General features: G+C 42.8%; 1 protein-coding gene across 1 annotated transcript in view; it reads right to left on the bottom strand.

Annotated features, from left to right (window-relative positions):
- The window catches only part of LOC103256020 (glutamate receptor ionotropic, NMDA 2B-like), a 169,006-nt gene extending 145,618 nt beyond the window's left edge, over window positions 1-23,388 (bottom strand). Inside the window, exon 1 of the mRNA XM_021710264.1 lies at window positions 23,295-23,388. The gene's annotated coding sequence lies outside the window, so the exon portion shown is untranslated. The remainder of the gene's footprint in view (window positions 1-23,294) is intronic.
- Between the last annotated feature and the right edge of the window lie 888 nt (window positions 23,389-24,276).

Genomic DNA, 24,276 nt, shown 5'->3' with positions numbered 1-24,276 from the left:
TACAGGCGCGTGCTACCACGCCCGGCTAATTCTTGGTTTATTGTAGAGATGAGGTCTCACAAAGTTGCCCAGGCGGGTCTTGAACCCGCGGGCTCAGGCAATCCACTCACCTCGACCTCCCCAAGCGCGGGATTACAGGCTGAGTCACTGATTCTCCAGTCTCACTAGGTACATGTAGGTAGTGGCTATCTCATTGGCATTGGACAACAAAAATATAGAACATTTCCATCATGGTAGAAAATTTTATTGATCAGCGCTGGTTTCAAGCATCTTGGAAAGAGGCCTATTTGCACCTTGGATTAGAAATGAAATGTAGTTAAGGGTACCTACATAATGAACATTTGTATACCTAACCCTGAATTGTACCCCACATATTTAAAATCAAAAAATTTTTTAAAAAATGAAATGTAGTGTTTGTGATCAAGTGAAAAGAGCACTAATTAGGATTAATTCTAGGTCCAGTTTTACTAATAATGGCCTAATAATGGCAGCACAATCTATAAAATAAGAGCATTGAACTAAACAGGTGATCCCAAAAGCCTTATCTTACAGGATAAGATAAGGCAACAGGGCTCGACACGGAGGAGTCAGAGCCCTGAATTCACAAGAACTGAGTCCAAACATCAGCACAGGCCCAATGCCCAAGGCCCAAGGGTAAGTCACCTGTTCCCTCCTGGCCTTCATTTCCTCAGCTGCATAATGGAGTAATATCCTCCATCTCACATGTCAGATGAGGTCATATATTTAAAATATATATGAAGTTGTCCTGTTTGCTGCCAAACGCTAAACAAAGGCTAGGTGTTACTGTTATAACACTCGGGATACACAGTATTTATTTATTTATTTATTTTTGAGTTGGAGTCTCACTCCATCGCCCAGACTGGAGTGCAGTGGCCGCTCCTGGCCACTGCAGCCTCGACCTGCTGGGCTCCAGCGATCCTTCCGTCTCAGACTTCCAAGTAGCTGGAACTACAAATGCACACTACCATGCCTGGCTAATTTTTTTTTTTTTTTTTTTTTTATTGTAGAGATGAGGTCTCGCCAAGTTTCCAGGCGGGTCTCAAACCCACGGGCTCAGGCAATTCACTCACCTCAGCCTCCCAAAGTGCGGGATTATAGGCTGAGCCACCGAGCCCGGTTTGATACACAGTATTTTAATCTCCCTTTATCCCTAGGAAGTTTTCCACTAGCAAATGCCGGGACAGGGCACTGGTGTGTTTTTCTCATACCACATCTCTACTCTTGCCAGCAACCTCTAGCAGAATGTTTTTGTTGCCTGTGTTTGGCAAACCCAGATTTTATTCCTACTTCTCCTCATCCGCCCCTTCCTTCTTCTCATCTGCCTTTTCTTCTCACCTACTACCAACACAGCCACAAAGAAAAGAGAAGGTTATTTTAAAGTCACCTATAAAATATGCCCTTGAAGTTCTCCTTGTCTTTGAGGGGGAAAAAAAGACGGTTACAGAGACATCATTTATTGAAGCCTCACTATATCCAGAGCATTTTATTTAGGCCATGGGAATTAACTTAAAAAAAAAAAAAAACCCTAGCAAATAAAAGAGGGCGGGAAAACCAAGCTACACATTTGGAGAAGCTTTAAAAACACTAATGAATTCTTCATACACACCAACAAGTGTAAATTAATGCAGATCAAATTTAATAAATAAAAATATCTCACTTTGAGACCAAAATGAGATACTAAGTAATAGGACAAGGAGAATCTGTGGGTTATTCAGGAAGGTTTCCTAGGGGAGTTCAAAACTGAGCCAGATTTTAAAAGAGGTGACAGACATGGTTTGGCAAAAAGAGAGAAAAAGGCTTTCCAGGAAGGGAAATTATAACACTCCAAGGTGTAGAGAGAGACAGGGAGAAGAGGAGTTCAGACAGGTGGATGCCCAGCGACCACAGAGGGAGTAACACAGAGGCAGGCGGCCACGGGGTGAGCCCAAAGGGGGAGGGAGGTCAGGCCATTAGGGCTTCCTGGGGAATTTCCTTTTGCTAATAAGCCGTAATAGAGAGCCACTATAGATTCCTGAGCAAAGGAAAACAGTGTTTAATGAAGACAATTCCAGCAGCTGTGTGGAGGATGGAGGAGAGGAGGCGAGGTCCAGGGCGGGGGAAGCCAGCTAGAGTCCTGCACTGAGCAGTAGCCATGGAAATGGAAAAGAGGAGCCAAGGAAACCATGCTGAGGAAGAGCGGCAGAAATTGGTGTGGACCTGAAGTGGGGGCTTTGGGATGGGGCGAGTCAGTGGTAACTGGTGCCAGGACCGTGTGCCCCTGGGCAACAGTAGGATTACTGGAGAAGGATGGCTACTTGGATGAACTGAGAAGGAAGAGGGACACTGCGTCTCTCTCTGGGTCCTTCTTTGTTGCCTTCAACATTTGCAAATATTGGGAGAATGTGCCAGAGAGATTTTCCTATCAACCACTGGAGACACAATCAGGATGCAGGAACTGTAGATTTCAGAACCATCAAAATCAGTTTGTAACTGAAACCATGTGAGAAAATAAAGGGAGGACTGAGAAAAAACAGAATGTGGCACTGGATTATGCCTTGAGAAAATGGCACCGTGTGGGAACAGGAAGTGGAACAGAGCTTCCCAGTCTCAGCACCACACACATTTTGGGCTGGCTGGATCATTCTTTGTTTTCAGGGACTGTCCTGTGCATCACAGAATGTTTAGCAGCATTCCTGGCCTCTACCCACTAGATGACAGTAGTTCCCCTGCTCCCTCCTCATGACAATGAAATGTAATCCCGCACCTTTGGGAGGCTGAGGTGAGTGGATTGCCTGAGCCCGCGGGTTCCAGACCCGCCTGGGCAACGAGACCGCATCTCTACAATAAATCAAAAAATCAGCCGGGCGTGGTAGCACATGCCTGTAATTCCGGCTACTCGGAAGGCTGAGGCGGAAGGATCGCCGGAGCCCAGCAGGTCGAGGCTGCGGTGGCCGGGAGCGGCCACTGCACTCCAGTCTGGGCGACAGAGTGAGACTCCAACTCAAAAAAAAAAAAAAAGAAAGAAAGAAAATGGTCCCTGAGTCTACATCTTGGAACCATTCTTGCAGTCATCACCTATGCATGTGGCAACTTCCTGGAGGTTACTTATGTAAAAATGTATCCCGAAATAATTCAGACATGTCGTACACTGACCACTTCTCACAAAATGTGTGGGTTAAAACAAACTAATACTTTTGTCTGAATACTTAATCCAGCTAAGTAGAAACTGCCCATTTCCAAGTCGTAATGTACTGTATGTAATATATTGGTACAGTCATATACACACAGTATATGTAAGTATATCTACATTTGTCGGACAATATTGTGCAACATAATTGTAATACTTACAAGCTCCATGTAAATAAAAATCTTATTTGCATGACTTCACCCTTATGAATAATTATAGAAATGAATACATTAGTTTTTTAGAAACAGTTTCCGGAGCCATAAATACTTACACTTGTGCCTAAAGTTTCTCATCAATTCTTTAGATATTTTTCTCTAAACAAAGGAATTTGTCTTTGCTTTTCCTGAAACCGTTTTTCTACTGTGGCATCCATATATTTTTCATGTTAAAGTCTGCAATCCCGGTTCAGTAACCCGCAGGCTGTGTGAGGTCAGCCACTCGCCTGGCCTCAGGGAAATGTTTTCCTGAGCAACAATTATTGCTATTTGTAACCATATCTTGTGATCACAAAACACATGTAGCTGAATTTAGAATCTGAGAACACAGAAGGCAGCTGTTCTGTTTCTAAATATCATTGACTTAATGATTTTAACTCATAAACTTTTAAAAAATTCAAATGCATCAATCAAGCTACTTGGAAGGCTGAGGCGGAAGGATTGCCAGAGCCCAGCAGGTCGAGGCTGCGGTGGCTGAGAGCGGCCACTGCACTCCAGTCTGGGTGACAGAGTGAGACTCCAACTCACAAAACAAAAACAACAACAACAACAAAAAGAAATCTGTCTCCAGATATTGCCAAATGTCCCCTGAGAGGTAAAATGGCCCCCAATCGAGAGCCATGGATTAGAGGTAATAATAATAACACTTATTTGTTAGACAATTACAATGTGTCAGGCACTGTTCTAAGCCCTTTATTGGTATTAATTTATTTAGTTCTCAAAACACTGTTTTGAAGTACTATTACTCCTCATTATTCCCAAGCAAGGAAACCAAGACTCAGAGGCCATATAATTTTTCAAAGTTCTCACCACTAGAAACTGGCAACTTCAGGCAGTTTGGCTCCAAGGTCCCATGTTTTTTACCAAAAGGCTTGACTGCCTTTGCACAGACAGGGGAATCCTATGTGAATGCACTTTGAAGACAGATTCCATAGACCCTTTTGGGGAATAGGGAGAGGGTGCTGGAAGGATACATGAAACCCCCAAAGCATCAGGTTTGAAGTACTGGGAAAATGCTGGTACTAACTGAGAAACAGGGGCCTCAGAAGAGGGGCTGGAGGAAGAAAATGAATTTAGTTTTGGATCCATAAAGGTTTTAGGGTGAACACACTGAAAACAGCAGTGAAGAAGCAGGGAAGATAGAACTTCCTGACGTCAGGAATGGCAGGAAGCATTGAGTGTGACAGCAAAGTCCCTAATGAAGAGATGGATCCGGTCAGGACAAAAGTTGTTGCAGCTGTGAAGAACAAAACAATGGCCCCTCTGAAGTGTCCAGCAAACAAAAGATAGACATGAGTGTTTATGTTGGAAAGATAATAATTATGGGCATTTACATCAGAGAGTACTGATTTCTCAGCAAAGTGTGACAAGATCATCAACTGAAACTAGGACCATGGAGGAGAGGAAGCTCGGAGAAATGTGTTTTAAGAGTTGGGGGCTCATGAGTAAAGTCTGGTCACCCCATCATTCAGTAATGACAGGTTCCTACAGGAAGGACTGAGCAGGCTAGGTGAGTTCACTTCTAGGACTTCCTTAATCTGCCCTTGGTAGCATGAGAGACAGAACAGAAAAAGCAGATGTGACTGCAAGTTGGTGGGTCAGTAATGGAGAAGTAGAATTAGAGTGTGAGGAAAGAAAGCGGCAGGGATGGGAGGGAAGCAACAGGGATTCCACATTTTGGGGAAGGAAGTAATTAAAGGATTCCACACTGATGAGACAAAGATCAGCAATGTAAGTGCAGTGGAGGAAGCAAAGTCTGAAGTCACAAGGAGGGAAGAATCCAGGTCCTAGGGCAAGGAGTGAGAGAGACGCTATAGGAAAGGAATGTGGCTGGACATCTGGATGTGGGTGCAAAGTGGATGAAACAGAGGGCGCGATTCTGCAGGAAGTGGTGGATGTGGAATGGAAATGTAAAAGAATCCATGAAACCAACATATTAAAAAGTGTCTTTCATGTACAGTTTGAGATATATGGGAAAAATGGAACAAAGCAAAAATGTTGACCATTTCAACTAAATAAGCACTTGTTTTATTAAAATTAGACAAAGTTCTTTCCCTCTGGGCAATCTGGGTAAATCTACTTACAATGAAAAATCTAAGAACAGTTATTTCCACAGCGTGAGGAGCTGTGCACTAAAAATTAGAGGGTTAAGAGCATTTATTTAATCAACCTACCCCGTCCTCTAGAATCAAGTCCCATGCAATGGCAGACAAGAATGGCCAGGAGTTCCATGAAGTCAGAGGTTGCCTTCCTCCTTCAGAGTGGAGGCTTGCAGCCAGCATGGCTCAGGCACAGAAGAGACAAAGGAGCGGGTGTTGGGGAGGCGGCAGAAGGGTCTGGAAGAGCAATTCCCCAACTTAGTTTTACATGAGAACTACCTGGGAGGCATTCCAAACAGAAATGTCCAAGTAGGAAATCAGAATCGGTGTCCTTATGAACGTGCCCTAAAGTTCCTTGTACCCTGGAAAGAAATGGTTTCTCATTCAGATTCTCAGATTCTCTCTCTCTGTCTCACACACACCACTCACACACACACGCACACATGCACACACGTGCACGGAGCGGGCTGTTCTACAACGGCAAGCGGCAGGGAGCACGGCCTCACTTGGCAACAGCTTCATCCGCCAGCTGCATCTGGGCTTGAGCCCAACGGCACCGAGGAACCAGGCGGGAGCAGAGGGAGGCTCTTCTTGCCTCCACACCCACCCCATTCCCATTTCTGATTCTGATACAAAGGGAGATCAAGACCCAGTGCCTTAAATACATACCATCCCTACTCCCAGGCAAGCAGAAGGGTTTCACAAAGACCAATATTTCCACCAGACTGCAGTTATTCAATTCAGATTTTAGCAACCTACATTCGGTTTGTATAAAATTAACCCTGAATTTCCTACGCTGCAAGTAGGCACCATGCCACAAATAACCTAGAACCAGGAAAAATTCAGAATTAATTTATATTTGCCCCTGAATGCTTGACACCCCGTGAACTCACGATGCTTAACTCCTGTCCAAAATGTCTGTTTGCCACCATTTACAGGCAGGAGTGAGACAAAGAGATGTACACAGAACAATTCTCCGCCAGGCAGAGCACTGGATTATCGTAGTGACTGTAACACCCAAGTAAGCCCAGGGAGCTGGCAGGCAAGCGGGCTGGCTGACCTCCACAAAGAGGTCACAAAAACTCCCCGGAGTCCAGACAGAACTTCCCAGGGGGGCAGAGCAGCTGTCGCATTCTGACTGTCCCTCAGAAGTGTGCCAAAACTGCTGCTGCCTCTGTTGTCAGCCAGGCAGTTAAGGAGGAAGGGGCGGTAGGCATGGTCCCTCCCTGGGGACTGCTGCACCAGTCTCCTCCTCGCTGAGAACACAGGCCTCCCTAAAGCTCACATCCTCCACTTTTTCCTCCACCCTTTTTCCTCACCTTTCCGCTTCCTTTCTCCCCCCTCCCTATTTTTTCCCTCCTTAACACACAAAGTGGAGGAAGAGAACTTGATGGAAGTTAACGTCCTAGATCTGGCACTCTTCCTGTCTCTCCTTTCGAGAAAGCCCGTTCTTTCTTTTTCTTTTTAATTTTCCTCTTTCCTTTCCCCTACCATTCTCTCTAATAACTCAAGGCTCCCGGCTCCCGGTTCTCTCTGGATCACTCCCCTAGACATGTCTAATTTCAGGACTTATTCCAAAACACCCCCAATTTCCTACAATCACCCTAAGCACCAGGTTTCTTACACTTCACTCTGTCCATCTCATCAGCAGAAATGAACATACCCAGCCTCCGCATTTCTTCTCCTCTGCACGAAAGCTGTAGCAGAGGATTGCTGAGGAGCAGGTGGGGGGGACGTTTATGTAGGAGAAGGAGAAGATGAAGCCAGCCAGCAAGGAGCACCCCTGTTTCTTTTTCCTGTCCTACTGAGAAATCGGCACTATTACTCATAGGATGTGGACAAGAGGTAGCGAGCTGGGTTCCAGGCACTTTACATACTTCACCTCACCTAACCTTCAAGTAACCCGCATTTTACCAATGAGGAAAAGCCGATGGCCAAAAAGCAAAGTGCCTTACCCAAGGTCACTTGGGAGTAAAAGGCAATTCCAGCATTCTGAACTCAAGTCCCTGTAACGTCAAGGACCTGGCTGGCTCTTGACTTTCATGGGCCGCCTCTCTCTGCGGAGTGGTCATGGAGCTTTGGTCTTTACTTCCAGACTTCAAGTCCTCAAAATCCAGGCTTGCCTTGGTGTCAAAGCTACAGCAGTACCAGCCCAGAAATCTGGAGGCTGCTAGGACTAAGCTGTTCTAGAAGGGCACTGCTGGCCACCCAGCAGCAAAAAGAGACAAATCTCCCACTGGGAGGAGGATGAGGAGGGAATCCAGAAAAGAATTTTCACCAAATAACAACTTTGTTGAGAGAGTAGGAAGATCTTATGAGAAATCCTCACTCTAGGGTCCCAGTGGAGAATTCATCTCAAGCTGTGGCTGGAATTTTTTCTCAGGGCCTCAGACAAGAGTCAGAGTCTGTTAAGGTGAACTGGGAGGTGGCTGACATCGTAGAGAAAAAATAAAGCTAGTATTCTTTAATTCTGAATTATATTCATCTCTCCTAAAGTACCTGCCTCCCCACCCCCGGTGGCCACACTGGCTCACACATATCCAACCCAGATGGCCGGTGCTCCTACATCACCTGGTTTATACCAGCTTAAAGACACCTTCAGTTCTGCCTCCTTCTCCAGGTACGTTTGCCCAGGTCTCAGATCCTGGTCTGTGTTGGCTCTTGGAGGACAGGCATTAAGCCTTATTCCACAGCAGAGGGGTCCTGCCCTTGGCCACAAACCTTCATAAACATTCTATGAATAAATCCATGAGGCTGGTGAATCCTGGAAGAACAAAGAAGTCAGGGTCTCAAGGAAAAACGGCTCTCCAAAGTCTCCACCTTCCATGCATGGTCTGGAGCAAAGGTTTTTAACCTGGCATCCATGGATGGGCTTCGAGGATCGTAAGTCCCCTAAGACTTTGTGTGGAATTTGAGGAGTTTGTACAAAAGTGGATTATTCTGGGAAGAGGATCCAGAGAATACATTTTGGGAATCTCTGATCATGTGTATGTGTGGACTAGAGGTCAGGGTAGAAGTGGGAAGGTGGCAAAGATGAAGTAGGTTGTGGGGTCAAGGTGGGCAGTGTGGCTGTGAACCGCTATTCCCACCACCACAGCTGCAAAGTCAACTTGCTGAACACCTCAGCCCTCTGCAGGAGCTCAGGCATCTTTGTTCAGACGTGAGAAGCAGGCATTGCACTTCACTGTGCCCACCCTTGTGAAGAATGTTAATAGAGGCTGGATCCAAGTTCCCCCAGATGAGAACTACAGCAGACTCTGTGGCATTGCCCTGGCTGGCAGGCATTGCCATTGCCGTATTTTGAGCACAATCTATTTAATCCATCCCATTTTTCCTATTTAAAAGGTAGAATCTCAGCATAAGCCAGATCTAAAACTTTCCTTACTTTTTCTTAATTACTTAGATCAGTTTCCTGCAGCCTGCCAAGCCTGTATTTCTCACAGAGCCCCCCAACTAATAGGATTTGTTCTTTAAAAAGACATTTTGAAAGTTCCTGGCCCTGGTCTCTTCAAGGTGTTGGTAACGGACTGCTAGATTTGATATTTTTTCAACGGTTCTTATGAGTTTGTAATTTTTAGCTACCAACTCTTAAAAAAAAAAAAAAAAAGGTTATAAACTGACCCTCAGAGATCCTTCCAGTCCTCTGTGATTTTCCCAAATGGCAGCCTCTGGCCCTGCAGTGGTCAATTCTTGTTAAAGACATTTTAAAATCTGTCATTAAGACCTGAGGTTGTTTACCATATTCTCCTTAATTAATGTTTTTAAATCCTCTCCTATTTTAAATTGGTTTTGTGTTCCCTAACTCATGCTATAATCCAGATTATGCACATGCACACACACACACACACACACACACACACACACACACACACACAAGTATGTTAGTTAGTAACCAGTTTTCAATTATATTTCTAAGAAATTAAAGATCCCCATCTTTCTCTTATGGAGATGGCTTTACTGCTTTACCTTTAATTCCTGATATAATTAAAGCTTTATTTTTATTTCCTAATCATCTTTTCTGAATATAAAAATGATATGCTTTATTGTGGAAATTTGGGGAAGTAAAGAAAAAGACAGGGATATAAAATGCTAATAATTTCCTTGCTCCTAAGCCTTCATGTAATTTGCATAATATACCTTTGCTGATTTCACAGCCTTTACTGTATCTGAATATGCCTACCTGTCCACTGAAGTGATCTTCTTTTTAAAGTATGCTCTTTGTTTATCCAAAAAGGCTTCCTCTAAGCTTTGACCAGATAATTCTGGGCAATCATTAGAGCACTTTGTAATTCAATTTCCTCACTTTAAAATGCAGATAATAGTTCATTCCCAGAATTCCTCCTGGTGGATTCTTGGGATGATCAAATAATGTATAGTGAAGAAAATATATGTGAAATTCCTTGATTAAACTATAAAGCACTCCAGAAGTGTGACTGCTATTATTATATCCAATCTAATTTGGTTTTGCCTCCGTTGCCTTCTTTTGTTGAACACTTTCCTTTTCTTTCTCAAATTTTGTTTGTTTTACTTTTCCTTACAGCTTTTTATTTTATCCAATGTTTGGTCAGTTCATGGTGACTTCACCCAAGGCTCACTTCAACCTTTGAATCTTCAATTAATTGGTTCTTATACATATCTCCTGCATCTTTTGTACTAAGAATTCATGTTCTCTTGATATTCTAGAAATGTCACCTCTTCTCCAAAATTTCTTCTCTTGCCAGGTATGATTTAATGAGATACTCAAAGAAGTCAATGCTAGTCTTGATCTGGAAGGTTTTAATTCAGAAATGATAGCAGGGTTCATAAATGGGACAACTAAGCACTATACCTCACCACCCAAACTGGTTCTGATTAGAAACCCAGTTAGTTGGAGGCAAGGGGTAATTAATACTTCAGAATGGCTACTCTGTAACAAGTACTAGTCTAAGTGAAATAACTCACTTAATTTTCAAAAAAGCCAGAATGTTTAATACCTCATTTTATGAATAAGAAATCTGGCAGTAAAGAATAAATGGAGACATTTGCTCAATAAGCGAATAAGGGTCAGAACATAACCCCTGGAGGTCTGGCTCCTGAGGTTCTTGCTCTTAAGCCCTGTTTTCTTCACCTGCCGTCGTGTTATACAGCAGTCAGAATGGAGAAGGTGGCAGTCAGAAAACTTAAACTCAAAGATGACAGCAAGAAGCTGAGAAATACAAGTGCTGAAAGTACAACCCACTTCACTCTCTGCATAACCCAACAATAATTACGTTAATTATATTCCTATGCATTTCTGGAAGACTGCCCTGAGTGTGTCCTATAGCTAATGGGCACATCAGAAGGACAAAGTCCACAAATGTTCCTACAAATCTAGGTCCTAACCAACCTTCAGATTCTGCTACACACCCTCTTCTCTTTCTCCACTATCCTCATTAGGGTACCAGACACACAATATGTTTCTTCTAAGTCTTTGACCATCAAGTCAACCATGAACATTTACTACAGAGCTGTAAAACAAAAAGCTTAAGAGTGTGAGCTCAAGTCAAAATGCTGGGTTCAAATCCTGCCTGTGCCATTTAAGCTAAACAAGTTTTTAATGTCTTTGTCTTGGTAACCTCAAATGTGAAATAATTGTATCTATTTTTTAGGGCGGATGGAAGGGGTAAATTAGCTAATGTATGTAAAGCACTAAACACAGAGTGGGTGCTCCCAACAAGGTAACAACCATTTATTAAATGTCTACACCATACCAGCACTTGGTTATGCACACATGGAGACACAAGAGTGGATGCTGTTTCTGCCCTTGAGAAATTCACGTCATAGGGTGGACAGGATAGAGACATAACAGCAGTCCCTTCACACCATGGTGGGGGCTATGGGCATGAGAAGGGGGGCAGTGGTTCCTGCCTCTAAAGACCAGGAAGACCCGGAGCAGAAAATCCCTGAGACAAACCTTAGAGGCGGATTAGACCCAAACTAAGTTGGGGAGGGCACTGCAGACAGCAAAAGACGTGAGCAAAGGGCTGGAGTGTAATAGCTTTTCACAGCATCCTTTTCCTCGGCTTGTGTCACCATCTCCATCTCTACTCTTCTTGGATCATGTAAAGATAAAAGATACGCTTGGAAAAAAAGTTCCATACATAAAGCTTGAAAGATTAGTCTTACTCTCCTTTCTGACAAGTATTTATTTAGTTTTCTCGATAAATGCTGGGAAAGAGAACCTGGAAAGGAGACACAGACCAAAGATTAAAAACCACAGGTCACAATGCTCCGGTGCCACTCTGCGTTCATTTCACTCACTGCCTGTCTTCTCCACTAAATATTTTCTATTCTCCTGTCCACTGGGGATGTAACCACCACACTGAAGGCCATCTAATACATTGAAAACCAGTTCTTTGCAGCAGGATGGAGTTATTAATTATTACTGCATATTGCAGGCCTATATGTGAAGCTTATGATTTGAGAGAATGCTTTATATGTCCTCATTTGATCCATAATACAATAACCGTTTCCCCTAAAGACCTTGTCTTATGAATGAAGAAGCAGGTTCAGTGAGGTAGCATAACTTGCCTCAGTCACACAGCAACGGCCAGCGAGGGGGCTGAGATAGGACCTGCTTGCCAGGTATCTAGCCAGTGCTCCTTCCTCAATTCCACCTGGCTCCAAATTACTGAAAACTCATTTTAAACTATGCATGCAGTAAGGCTAAGGTACAAGAACTCTATGTGACACCAACAGAAATCCTCTTTCGTAATTGAAAAATAAAAGCATAGAGAATTTAACTTTTGTGTTATAAGTTTATTTTATATAAAACTTCCCTCTAAGTCAATAGGTGATACAGATATTTGAAATAAAACTAGCTCCCTCATATTCTTTCTGGAATGTCCCTTTTTTAGCAATAATGATCATTCCTATTAATAATAAACCCAACAACTGAGCATTATCTCTGATTTGCATTCGCTTGCACTAAACATTAGTCTCCATTCAAAGAAGTAGTTTACAAAGATACGAGAAAATTGGTAATCTTCAAAATGTCCAAAATGAGCAGTGAGAAGTGGATTGTTCTCTCTTAGAGAAGCAAGAGTCTTCAAGTTGGGAAGACTCTATATCCTTCTGAAATAGTAGGAGTAGACTAGGGAGACGATGCCCAAGTCTTAGCCATGTGTGAAACCAAGGAGATGCTCATGGCCAGTGATTTGCCTTCCTTACTCTTCATTCTCACTGAATTAAATTAAGTCCAGAAACTGGCTATTTTTTAGGGATCCATTTGTTCATTTTAAAACAATTTTGCCTTTTACCAAGAGCAAAGCCCAAAGAAAAAGGGATCTAGAAAAAAGTCACTTTAGCTGAAGTTTCAAATTACATGTTTATGAGTTCCTCTACATGCCAGATAACCTTTATCATTTTTCTTTCCATGGAGGCAGCTGTATATAATTCAAAGACCCAGAGGTCAGAATCAGAAGATGTAAGTTGGAATCCTGGCTTGCTGCTCACAGTTGTGTAACCTTGAGCTCTCTAATCCTCACTCTGTTCATCTGAGAAACAGAAATAATACTGTCAGCCTTGTGGTGAGGATTAAATGAGATAACATATGTTAACATAGCCTAGAATATAATGGGCTCACCACAAATATCTATTGCCAACTCAGCCCAATTTCAACAGAAAGTTTCCTCAAGTAAAGGTGAGGAAACTCAAGCAACTCAACAGTGAGATAACTATTATATTTGGACTGACAGCAATAATTCTTAGCAATTTTACTCTACCACTTACCATCAAAATGGTCTACAAATTCTGATTATCTAATTCTAAGACCTTTTAGCTCATTTTTCTAATCTCTGTCACAGTTGTGTAAATGCAGATTCATCAACAAAGTAGGTTGCCTACTATGGTTATTGAAATATCATTTATGAGTTTCAGTGCCAACCTTGACTTTCATGTCAAAATCAAAGCATCTTTGTAAATGGGTACATAACAAAAAGGAGAGGTTGAGAAGGTGAGCAATCATGATCCCATTTATTCCAGAAAGCCCAGCAAAGTGACAGTGCCCAGAGGATACTAGATGAAAGAGCGCTCCAGGGATTTGTCCTCAAAGCCAGCATAAGAAGAGTGCTACAAACAGATGGACAAGAAAAGGAGTGTGTGAACAAACAACTTGGGAGAGTCTGTTTCCAGTTGGAGAGATGAAGCAGGGCTTTATGGTGGAGAATGCTCTTGAAATGAACCTTAAGGAATGAACCATATTTACATGGAATTTGAAAGGAGGGGGAATAGCATAATTAGCGATGAGAGAGTTTTTTGAAGAAATATGGAACAAATGTGAAAGGAAGCTCAGACAAAGAAGTGAGGCACTGAGGAATGAGTATATTTTCACTCCATAAGCCTTAAGCTGGCACTAAGGAAACTTTCATCTGTTCAACTCTAGTAAATCTCACCCAAAGCTTGGGTGACAAAGAAATAGAAACATAAAAAATGTAAACATGTCAACTTTATCCTCAATGCACATTCATTTTCATCATCATCTTAACCCAAAACCAGAATTTTCTGAACACTGACCATGTGTAGACAGCACTCTGCTAAGCACTAAGGACATAAAATGACAAAAAGCACTAATCTTGTCCTCATGTGGACACAAAAATTAATCAGATTCAATTATTTTTTTAACAAAGTCAAGCTCTTTGAAACAAAAGAGCAGGCTCAAAAAAAAAAAAAATCCAGTATTTCTTTCTTTAAAAATCCAAAATGTCAATGTTCTCCTTCCTAAGAAAGAGCTTCCAAATCTGAACGCCTATATCTGACCAGTGTAGAATTTCTTCTGCAGTCCTTCTTCCTATGTGAGTGGAAGGAAAAATCAGAATACAGATGTAAAAAAAAAAACAAAATCAGATAAAAACCGAAATTTTCTCCATTCCCCCTCAAGCTCAGAAACAATCCTAGAGTCTCTAACAAAGTGATAAGAAAAGAGCCACAAACCCTGAAGATATCAACTGTGGCTCCCCAGAACTCATGGATAAAACTGATCTGTGTGGTAACAAGTCCAAGGGTAAAAGCCTGCAGTATCTCCATGATTTGGATGTTTTGTCTACATAGGGCCAACCAAGAGATTTTCGGAAGTTCAGATCAATGAGTGTACTTCTTGGTTTTCTCTTCACACCACTGCATAGCCCACCAGACACCACTGAAAGTCCAAGCCACACTCATAACCTTTCTCTCTTATCATCAATGGCTATTAGTAGTTGTCCAAAAAAAGAACTAGTGTTTTTACACTTTTGTAATTTGTCTTTATGAAGAAACACAGATCCATAAATTCAGGGGTTTTTTTCTTGCCTCTGTACATTTAGGTTCACATTTATTTTAAAACAGGGAAGGGAGAAAGCCAAAAAGAAAGGATATGAGAAAACTATTAACCCAGTCAGTCTAATAGTCAGTGATTAAAGTTATAGTCAAAGAAGAATGACATCTTAATGCCTCCTACCCTCTTCCTCCTCTTTGTGCCTTTAATATCCTACTTTGGGCACTGAGAAGGAGGGTAACAGAGCTAGTGAATTCCAACCAGCACTAAGATAATTGCACTATTCACACCCCTCACCAGTCAATCAGAGTCTACTTATCCAGCCCCATTTATTAATAGTTTTCCTACATTTACAGTGTTACAAAGGAGTAAAATGAGGCTTTCTCTCCTAAACAAGAAATGGGGCACCCTCAATAAAGACTAAGTGGAACAGAAGATGTTTGCAGAACCCAGGGCCACTTGTCCTATTTTGCAGCCACACCTGTTTCAAGGGTGTCAGAGGAAACATTCTCCCTGAGTTTTCTAACTTTTAGCACCAGGCCACTGTCAGTGTTGGGAGAGCTGCCCTTAATTCAGCCACCAGTTCCATCCCTTGTAGCACTCTGTAAAGTAAATGTCTTCATGTCCCAACCACCGTTTTTTTTTTTTTTAACCTCTGGCCCAGGCACTCTCTACTAGTCAGACAACACTTGAATAGTGACAGGGTCTTACACTACATGTTAAAATGCTAGGATAAGGTAATGTTTAGAGCTAAGGCGCCTGGTCGGTCATCTTGCCCAGTCGTTATCAAATATGGTTGCACATTAGATTATCTTGGGGAAGTGTTTTAAATGACCACTGCCTGGATTTCTCCCTGAGAGACTTGAATTTAACTATTTGGGGTAAGACATCAACATGGAAATCGTTGGATTTCTTGTTGTTTCATTTTTTTTGTATTTGTTTTTCCTTAAGCTCTGTGAATGATTGTCATTAAAGTGAGGTTAAGAATCACTGCTTTAGACTATTGTCACTGTTATAGAAATGACAAAATTGAATCCCAGAGTCAATGACTTGCACATGGTTGCAAAGTAAGTAGCTCAAGCAGAACTAAATATAAGCTTCTGACTCCTAAGACCACTACCTCTTTCATTATCAGAGACAGCTCCTGGATAGCCTGGAAAAGCCTAACATTTTTCAAGACCCATTATATAGAAATGGAGTTCTCTGGGCTCTGAAAATAGGTGGATGAACAAATGCACTCCACTGGCTAACTTAAGGGACGTGCCTTTCAAGGTGTCTTGTGGGGCAGGGCAGTGCAGTGGAGGGGAAAGCACTAAAATGAGGTTCAGTGGACATGGCTCTGTGGTTTTAGACCATGTGGCTAACCTTAGGACTATTTTCACAGTTTTAAAATGGTGGTGGTGGAGGAGGACAAGTAATCCAAGGTGACTGTCAGCATTACTGCTCTGTTATCCCACACTATACACACACCACATGCATTATTGTACCTAACTTACACAAATACATTTAATGCATTTAAGATTATTTTGGCTACTGTATTTGTTAAGTAAGTCACAGTGCAAACATGTCCATACATACACAAGTCTAGTGTGTGGGGATACATGTGGTGTGTGTGTGTGTGTGTGTGTGTGTGTGTGTGTGTGTGTGTGTGTATATTTGGCTGCACGTGGAATACACAACCTGTAGACACAATCTGCTGTGGTATCTGTGTGACCAGACTATAGCCCACAGAAGGAAAGAGATTTCTTCAAAATGTCTGGCCATTTTCACAGAGTAGTTTGCTATGGGAGAAAGAATGAAAGGCGTCACCTAGGCTTCAGGTTTCTTCTAAGACCCGCTTCTCCTCTCCCCAAAATGCAGTCCTTTTATTTAGTCATTGTTTGTAAATTCCCCCTCTCAAAAAGAAACAAGATCTGATTTCCTAAGAAATTCTTACCAGTTGAAGCCCTGAGAGGGTCTATATAAAGATTAATGAGAACTTTAAGCCTGACATTTCCTTCTAAAGAAAGATATTCACCGTCCGAGTGAGGCAGTGAGCGAATACATAGAAGATGCCTTGCGGATGGCATGGTTTGGCTTTTGTGAGTTGAGTGAGCAAGCTAGAGGGTTAATTAATCAAAACCTTAAATTGTGACCCAGGAAGTGCTGTACTAAAGACTTTTCCCTCCCCATCAAACTGGGCTCTAAGAAGGGTCAAAGCCTGTGTCTTCTAGCTCCTTCCAGGTCTGCCATTCCCAGAGGGCTGGCTTTGCTTCTTCTCCTCTCCTCTCTCCTACGGCTTTTGGGCACAGCTTCATCACTGTGTCTCCACTGCCCTGGCCCTCAAGTCACCTTGGAATGCATGCCCCTTACATCACCCAGTAGTGGGTATTGACTCAGTCACATATCTTCAGACCCAGAGGAATCTCTTAAAATGGATCTTGAAATGTCTTCAGGCTGGGCTTAGGTTCTTTTTGCTAAAGGAAATGAATACAAACCATGGTGTATGGAGCAGTGATGAAAGTGTAGCTAAAGAATAGAAAGATGGGAGCAGAAAAAGATACAAATAAAATTTAGGGAAACGTCCATTTCAAACCCATCTTCCCTCAGGCACCAGGGCTACAGTTCAATCATGGTGACTGAAGACGTCTCCCTGTCACCTCTGCATATGAACATCCCCAGAAGTAAAAACTTCTAGAATATCAGGCCACTCTAAAAAGGCTCTCAAAGGCATTTTTGTGAATCCCCTGGGAATAACTGAAGCTCTCTTCTCCATCACTCACCTCAGCCATTACAGAAAGTAGTTGGAGTCTGAAGGGCATGGCAGCTTTCTACCTCCCTACTCTAGAAACACATGGGCTGGACTGTCCTTCATTCTGAGTAGCTTGGCATGGGCCAAGATACAGTTTTCTCCTTGGACACAAACTACCTAACAGCTGTCCCTTCTTTTGTTATGGCCACCAACAAAGTTAGCTGCAGTTCAGTGGTCTAAGATGAAAACTGTGTCATTCTAGATGCAAGTCTAATAATCAGGACTAGCATTCATTATCTGTAGAATCACTAAGGCAGAAATTGGAGCCCCTTCCTTCTCGTTTTAAGAAGACCCTGGCTTTGTTCACCGGTCTTGTCACTTGAAACCTGAAACTCCTAATCAAAGAACTAGCACATTCCTGCGTTGCTCTTCTTCCTGAGTCAGAGATGCAAGAAAGAGCAAGAGGCCTGCCCTTTCACACCAACTTTCCTCTCCATCTGCACGCCATTCCCCTAAAATGGCCTTCCTCTCTTTCTCTACAAAACTCCTGTTTATTCATCAAGACATAATTTAAATGTCAACCCCACCATGAAAGCCTCCTCACTTTCCCAGTCTACCCTCCCTTATAGATCTCACCTAAGTATCTGATTATCTCCTGACACGTCTACCCCAATAGATCATGAGCTACTGGAAGGTACAGAGTCAATTCCTTTTCATAACACAATTTTTGACAAATATTGGTTCTTAACAAATGTTTGTTGAATAATTGAGCAGAGCAAAAGACATAAAAATAAATGAAGTTAAAAGAAGAGGTTAGTGTGAAAGATAAGAGACATAAATAAAGATATAAGTTAAAAAGCACGAGGACAAACAAAAGAGAAATAAGAAAGAGAATACTCAATTCTGAGAAGGACCAGCATAAGACAGCACAGAGGAAGAAAAGAGAAGAGGCAAAAGATGTGTGTGGGTGGAAGAGTGAAAAAGAGAGAAGATGGGTGAACTTAAATATCCAGGCTCCTTTCTGATTTAAAAAAAAAAAAAAAAAAAGCAGAAGTGCTGGAATGTCCAAAAGTAGAATACGTATAAAACTGCCCGTGTTAACCATGGTCTATAAGTAGGTGCATGTAGACCTGTAATGTAGGTCAGTGATGTACAGATAATGTAGACCTGTGATGCAAGGTTTGGCAACTTGGCATCACCTGGGAGCTTGTGAAAAAATGCAGAATGTTGGGCCCCAACCCAGGTCTATTGAATCAGAATATGCACTTTAACATGATCCCTAGATGATTCTGATATAAAGTTTGAGAAGCACTGGCGTAGATATTAGGGATCCACAGATAACTTCTATATATCACGCTACTTGGTGGTGTGGTGAACAAAGTATTGACACTAGAGAGCTACACAAGCTTAGGCAAATCACTTAACATACCTGGATCTCAGTTTATTCATCTTTGTTAATGGGAAGGTCAGAGTAGATGCTTTCTAAAGTGTCACAGAGCTCTGATATTCTTGAACTCATCTAACAGCATGACTTCAACCTTTCCTATACCCACCAGAACAAACAACAAATGGCATCATTGCCTAATTAATATTTCACTTCTTCTTTCCATTCATTCTTTTAATATTTTTGAGTATCTATTATGTGCCAGTCACTATGCTAATACACAATTCCAAGATGAATAACACATCTTTCCCTGCCCTTGAGGACCTCAGAAACTTCTCTGGAACAGGACATCTAAACAAAATTAGGATAAAGTATATTAAGACTCACAGGAAGCAAAGCAATCACACTGCTGGTGGCAGTCATGGGGAGCTTCAACAAGAAGACAACATACGCACTAGGTCCCTTCTCTGCCAACTTCAACTGAAAGTGCTAGAAAATGGCAGGTCACAAATAAAGTGGATGGAGAACGTCAAGAAAACAACCAAAGGTTCCTGAGCACATATCTCTGGGTTCACAATGCTATAATGTTCACTACATGATGCATTTTATGTAATGGCCACACGCATACCATTAACAGTCACAGGCGAACCTCAGAAACTCACGTAATCTGAGTTATGTCTTCTCCCTCATCCTAACTACATTCTGTTCTTCCAGCTTCGGCCGTCTTCTGGAAGATAATATCAATTCCACAGCTAATCTGCTCTCCCTGGAGATTTCCTCTTGTGGTTGCAAAGAGGAGATGCACTTTAATAAATGTGAACTATTCATTAGGCCAGGAGCTCTTTTGATCTATATTTATTTACAGAGAGAGACAATATGAGTATCCTATCATATGCACAGTAGCAGAGAATGCAAATGTAGTATACTGAAAGGAAGAAATTTCTAGCATTCCTAAGGATGGAGTAGAATGGTGCTGAGGAAAGGGAGGAGCTTAATTTTTCCAGCTCATCCGCTCCTGACCCCAACAAGATAAACGAGATGAGTGCTCTGTCAGCCTAGGTCTCCATTATTAAAGAGAGGAGGCTATCATTCAGAACAAGTCTTCCCACCTTTAGAACGATGAGTTCAACCTGGCTTCTTTCTCTTCTCTGGTTTCTAGACACTGATTTTTGGCTGTCTTTTCTCCTGCCTTCTTTTATGTTTCAAGTTCATAAACATTATCGAAATTGGTGCTTTAACCTGTTTATAGCAATGGCTATGTTACCTTCATTTTCAGATTCTCAAACAAGGAAATAGAAAAGAAAAATCCTGCCCCTTGGGTTTGTTATATTCATGGAGGAACTGGAAGAGCGTTTTACAAGGCAGCATGTGGCCAACGACTGGATCAGACCAGTTCTATTTCTTCTTATCAAACACCACTCATTCCATCAGCCAATTTCAGGCCATGTGTCTACCTCCCAGATGCCCACTGTGTTCTCCCCACTCAAGGCTGGGTGCATGTATATGAAGGTCAAGGAAGACGGTCAAGTGTCTGAAGCCGTCTTTCTGGAGGTAAAGCAGAAACACAAAATCGAGGTTCCTGCTGTTCATTCCTTCTCCAGAGGAAGTCGCTCTTCTCAATCAGCCTCAAAGAAAAGCACTTGGTGTGCAAAGTAGTGAACAGAGGGATTTTTCTCTTCCCCCTCCGTTCCTGTCATTTTTGCCTCCTTATATATTCTTTCTGCCTACATACACCTCTGACAAAAATTACATACATACAGTAGCAAAGCAAGGCTCTTCAAACAGGATTCCTAGGGATGGAACCAATGGGAGAGAAAGATGAGGCAATCCAGTAGCACCCCCTGCTTCTCTCCTCAGATGTTAACATCTATCTCTAGACTGCCATATCATTCTCTGCTCACAGATCCACCATGATTTACCACACCTGAAACACAGACATAGAAGATACCACATGGTTCTGCTTCCCTTGAAATCACCAGTCTGACATCCTTAACCATGTTTTTCTGGGAAGTCTTTATTTCCCAAATGTTTTTCTTAATTGCACATCATGGAGACTCCTCAATTGAAATGAAATTTGCTCTTCCTTCCACCAGCAGCCACATTTCTCTCCCATGTAACCTACACTGTGAGGGGGGTTGGCAGAAGGAGAAAAGACAAAATAGAACCCAGTCAGCTCTTTGTGCTGAAAAAGGGGGAGAGAACAATGGCCTTGAGATGGCCCCGAACACCACTGAGTCACAGCCTCACGGAGACTGCTGGTGAGGATGGGGAACACCTGCCTTCTCAGCAGAGTCTCTTTGGATGTCCAAAAGGTACGAGCCACCTGTGGCAACTCTTCTTTGAATGCTAACAAGCCCTTTCCTTCGGACTACCACTCCTTTTCCTTTATAGCTTCCCCACTCACTTTCCCTTCTCTTCTTCCGCTTTCCGCTTTTAACCTCTCCTCCTTTGCCTAGTCTTAGGATCAGCTAATGACAGCCTGGAACCTGGCTTAATCCCATTGGCATCAAGATGAATGAGGTGGTTGAGACATTGTCAAAAGGTCTCCTTGTCAGCCTCATCAACAACAAATATTCTGAAGGACCTGCAGGTATAGAGCACTGGTGTTGTAGGCACCAGGGATGCACAAAGGTCGTGTGCCTTATCAATTTCCTCTCCTTGTCCATCTTACATATGAAATCACTGCACATGGAGCTGCCTTTCTCACCTATACCTCTGTTCTATTTTGAAGTAAAATTAAGGGTCCATCCTCCTACTTGAAGGAGTAGAAACAGATGAGGAACCAGCTTAGATGTCTCTAAGGTGAGCACACACCAGATCACCTCAGCTACATTAGACATGGTGAGAATATGGTTCAAAGTGGAATCCCCACCCTCGCACTCCCATTACACCATGGTTACACATTAGCATTTCAGCAATAAAAGCTCAAAAGAATGAAACCTTGGGGGAGAAGGATAGTGACTTTGGATGACATCTATCCTTCCTAGACAATGAAGAACTGTCCTACTGTCACATTGTCACAAGGACCCTCCACCACTTCCCCCATATCCCTTTAGTATTTTGGATTATCCCAAAGAATTGTTATTTTAAGAGTCAGAAAACAATGGGGGGATTACTTTTAGAAAGACTATTGATGCTAAAGATTCTGCTACATATTCTTGAAAATCTTTATCCCCGCCTGATTCCTGCATTTGCACACCTTCAGAGTTCGGGGATGTATGCTCAGTGGAGCAAGGAGAGGGGCAGCCCACTCACCATCATGGCCCTCCAGCCCGTGGATGATCTGATTTTCTCAGGAGTTGTCTTGGATTGCATGAGTGACTGGCTGAAGAGTCATTAGCTAAGTCTTATTCATTTCTCCTGTTATTTCTCTTTTCAAGTACATTAAAACACTGCCTGACCACATTTCACATATTGTAAAAACTGATGAAAAGGAAAAAATTAAAGTATGAATTCCATTTTTAAAGGTACAAGATTAACACATGCAAACAGCACATCTCTTTGTTTAACACAAAGACTCACGTGTCGAATTCTGCACCCCTTCCACATGCACAGCATTTTAGAACTCTGCAAGATAGCCATTTTGCAAGAGTGTGGAAGTAACAGTTTGCTTGGAGGATATGTGGGTATAAATAGATGTGTAGACAGAAGGAGGAATTTACAGCTCAAAAATAATAGCACAGGGAAAAAATACAAATTAAAAGCAGAATATTGACAGAATTCCTTCTTTCTGAGCTTAAGATTTAAGTCCCCTCAATGTGCAGTATCCTTCAATTCCAGGTGTTCTTAGACCAGCTTGATTCCCCACCTGGATCTAAACCTCTGCAATAGGCCTCCCGGGACCTCTGGGCCCAGTGTCAACCCTTTAGACAGCAAGTGGATTTCAAGGCAACAACCACAGTAACCTCAATCATCATTTGGATTTTTTTTAAAGGGCATAGAAAGGATGCCTAGGAAGGTAAAGACAGAAAACAGGCAGAGAGGCATGAAGGTGACAAGAGGGAAAAGCCAGCCTGGGGCGGGGGGAAGATTTCTAGATTCCCATAAAAATCAGAGCTTTAGCTCTGGAGGAATAAAATGCTATTTAACTCAAAAATCACACAGGTCTCCTGGCTGGCTGTGTCTGCATATATATCTATCCTTCGTGCCATCTAACATCTTCCGTGTCTATGTGCACCCACCCCCCCATTGCACCCCAAAACCCAAAACCTGTTTGATGAGAGAGAGAAAAGAAATAACACGGGAGATTTCCCCTCTTTGTAATAAGCCTTTCGCCCCCGCCCCAAAGCAGCATTATTTTAATATCTTGCGACCTTTCTTCCAATGATCCATTTGAGGGACTAGAAGAGATAGATGAAACAAGGAATCCCTCCCCCAGGTGAGGAAAAAATAAAATAGAATCTGCCCTACCTTGGTGTGTAGAAGCCAAACCTCTAGACGGACAGATTAAGGGAGTGAGCATGTTGGGAATGTCCAGTCCCTTCTTCTCGCTTGCATATCCACATAAGAAAGACGAAGGATAAATGAACGGAAGATCATTCAAAATCCAATTTAGCGTAAATTTTGTTTTAATCTTGTGTCTTGGAGAGATGCAAATTCAAAGAAAAAAGATTTCATTCAAAGGTAATTCAGGGTACGGAGAGCAGCTCACAATGCAGAATCCAGAGTAATTATTCCGTGTGCATGTGAGGTTAGTGGCTGGAATAGATTTTGAATGATTCTTCTGGCAATTATGGTTTTCGGTTTGGGGAGCTTTAGCGGAGGAGGCTCTGTGTGGAGAAGCTGGGGGCCGGATCCGTCCCTCCGTGGAGCATGGTCATTCCCAAAGCGTCCCCTTCCTAAGGGGGAGAAAGAGGCGGTCAGGGTTGGTTTGGAGTGTTCCCCGGGGGGTGAGAAAAATGCATTCCGAAAAAGATGCCAATTCGTTTGAAGGAAAGTGGGGGAGGAAACCCCGCATTTCCCACAGAGTGCACACGAGAGGAATTGAAAACAGCTGGTACCGGTCTATAAATAATTCAGAAAAGGTCTGGCTATACCATTCCTGGGACAGGCATGGATGAGAGGTGGGAAAGCCAACCTGAATGGGAGAGGAGAGAGGCAGGGAGGGAGCGAAGGAGGGAAGTGGGAAGGAAGGAAGGGAGGGAGGAGAAGCACCACACGGCAACACACACTCACACACACGCAGAAGCGCCAGCCCCACTTAACTCGCCAGCGAGTGCGGCCCCCGGCCCCATCCGCAGTGCCGCTGACATGTCTGTCTCGCTCTCCCCATCGCCTCCAGCAGCGGCGCCTCCTCCCACCCCGGACTCGTGCCGACTGGGCTCTGATTGTGCACGGGCAGCACACTGGGCATTTCTTGGAAGGGGCAGGCTGACACGAGCGCACACACGCC

This window comes from Carlito syrichta, unplaced genomic scaffold (assembly GCF_000164805.1).
Source record: "Carlito syrichta isolate Samal-C Ts95f unplaced genomic scaffold, Tarsius_syrichta-2.0.1 Scaffold76471, whole genome shotgun sequence".
NCBI classification, from domain to species: domain Eukaryota; kingdom Metazoa; phylum Chordata; class Mammalia; order Primates; family Tarsiidae; genus Carlito; species Carlito syrichta.
This window is presented reverse-complemented; position numbering and strand designations above follow the sequence as displayed.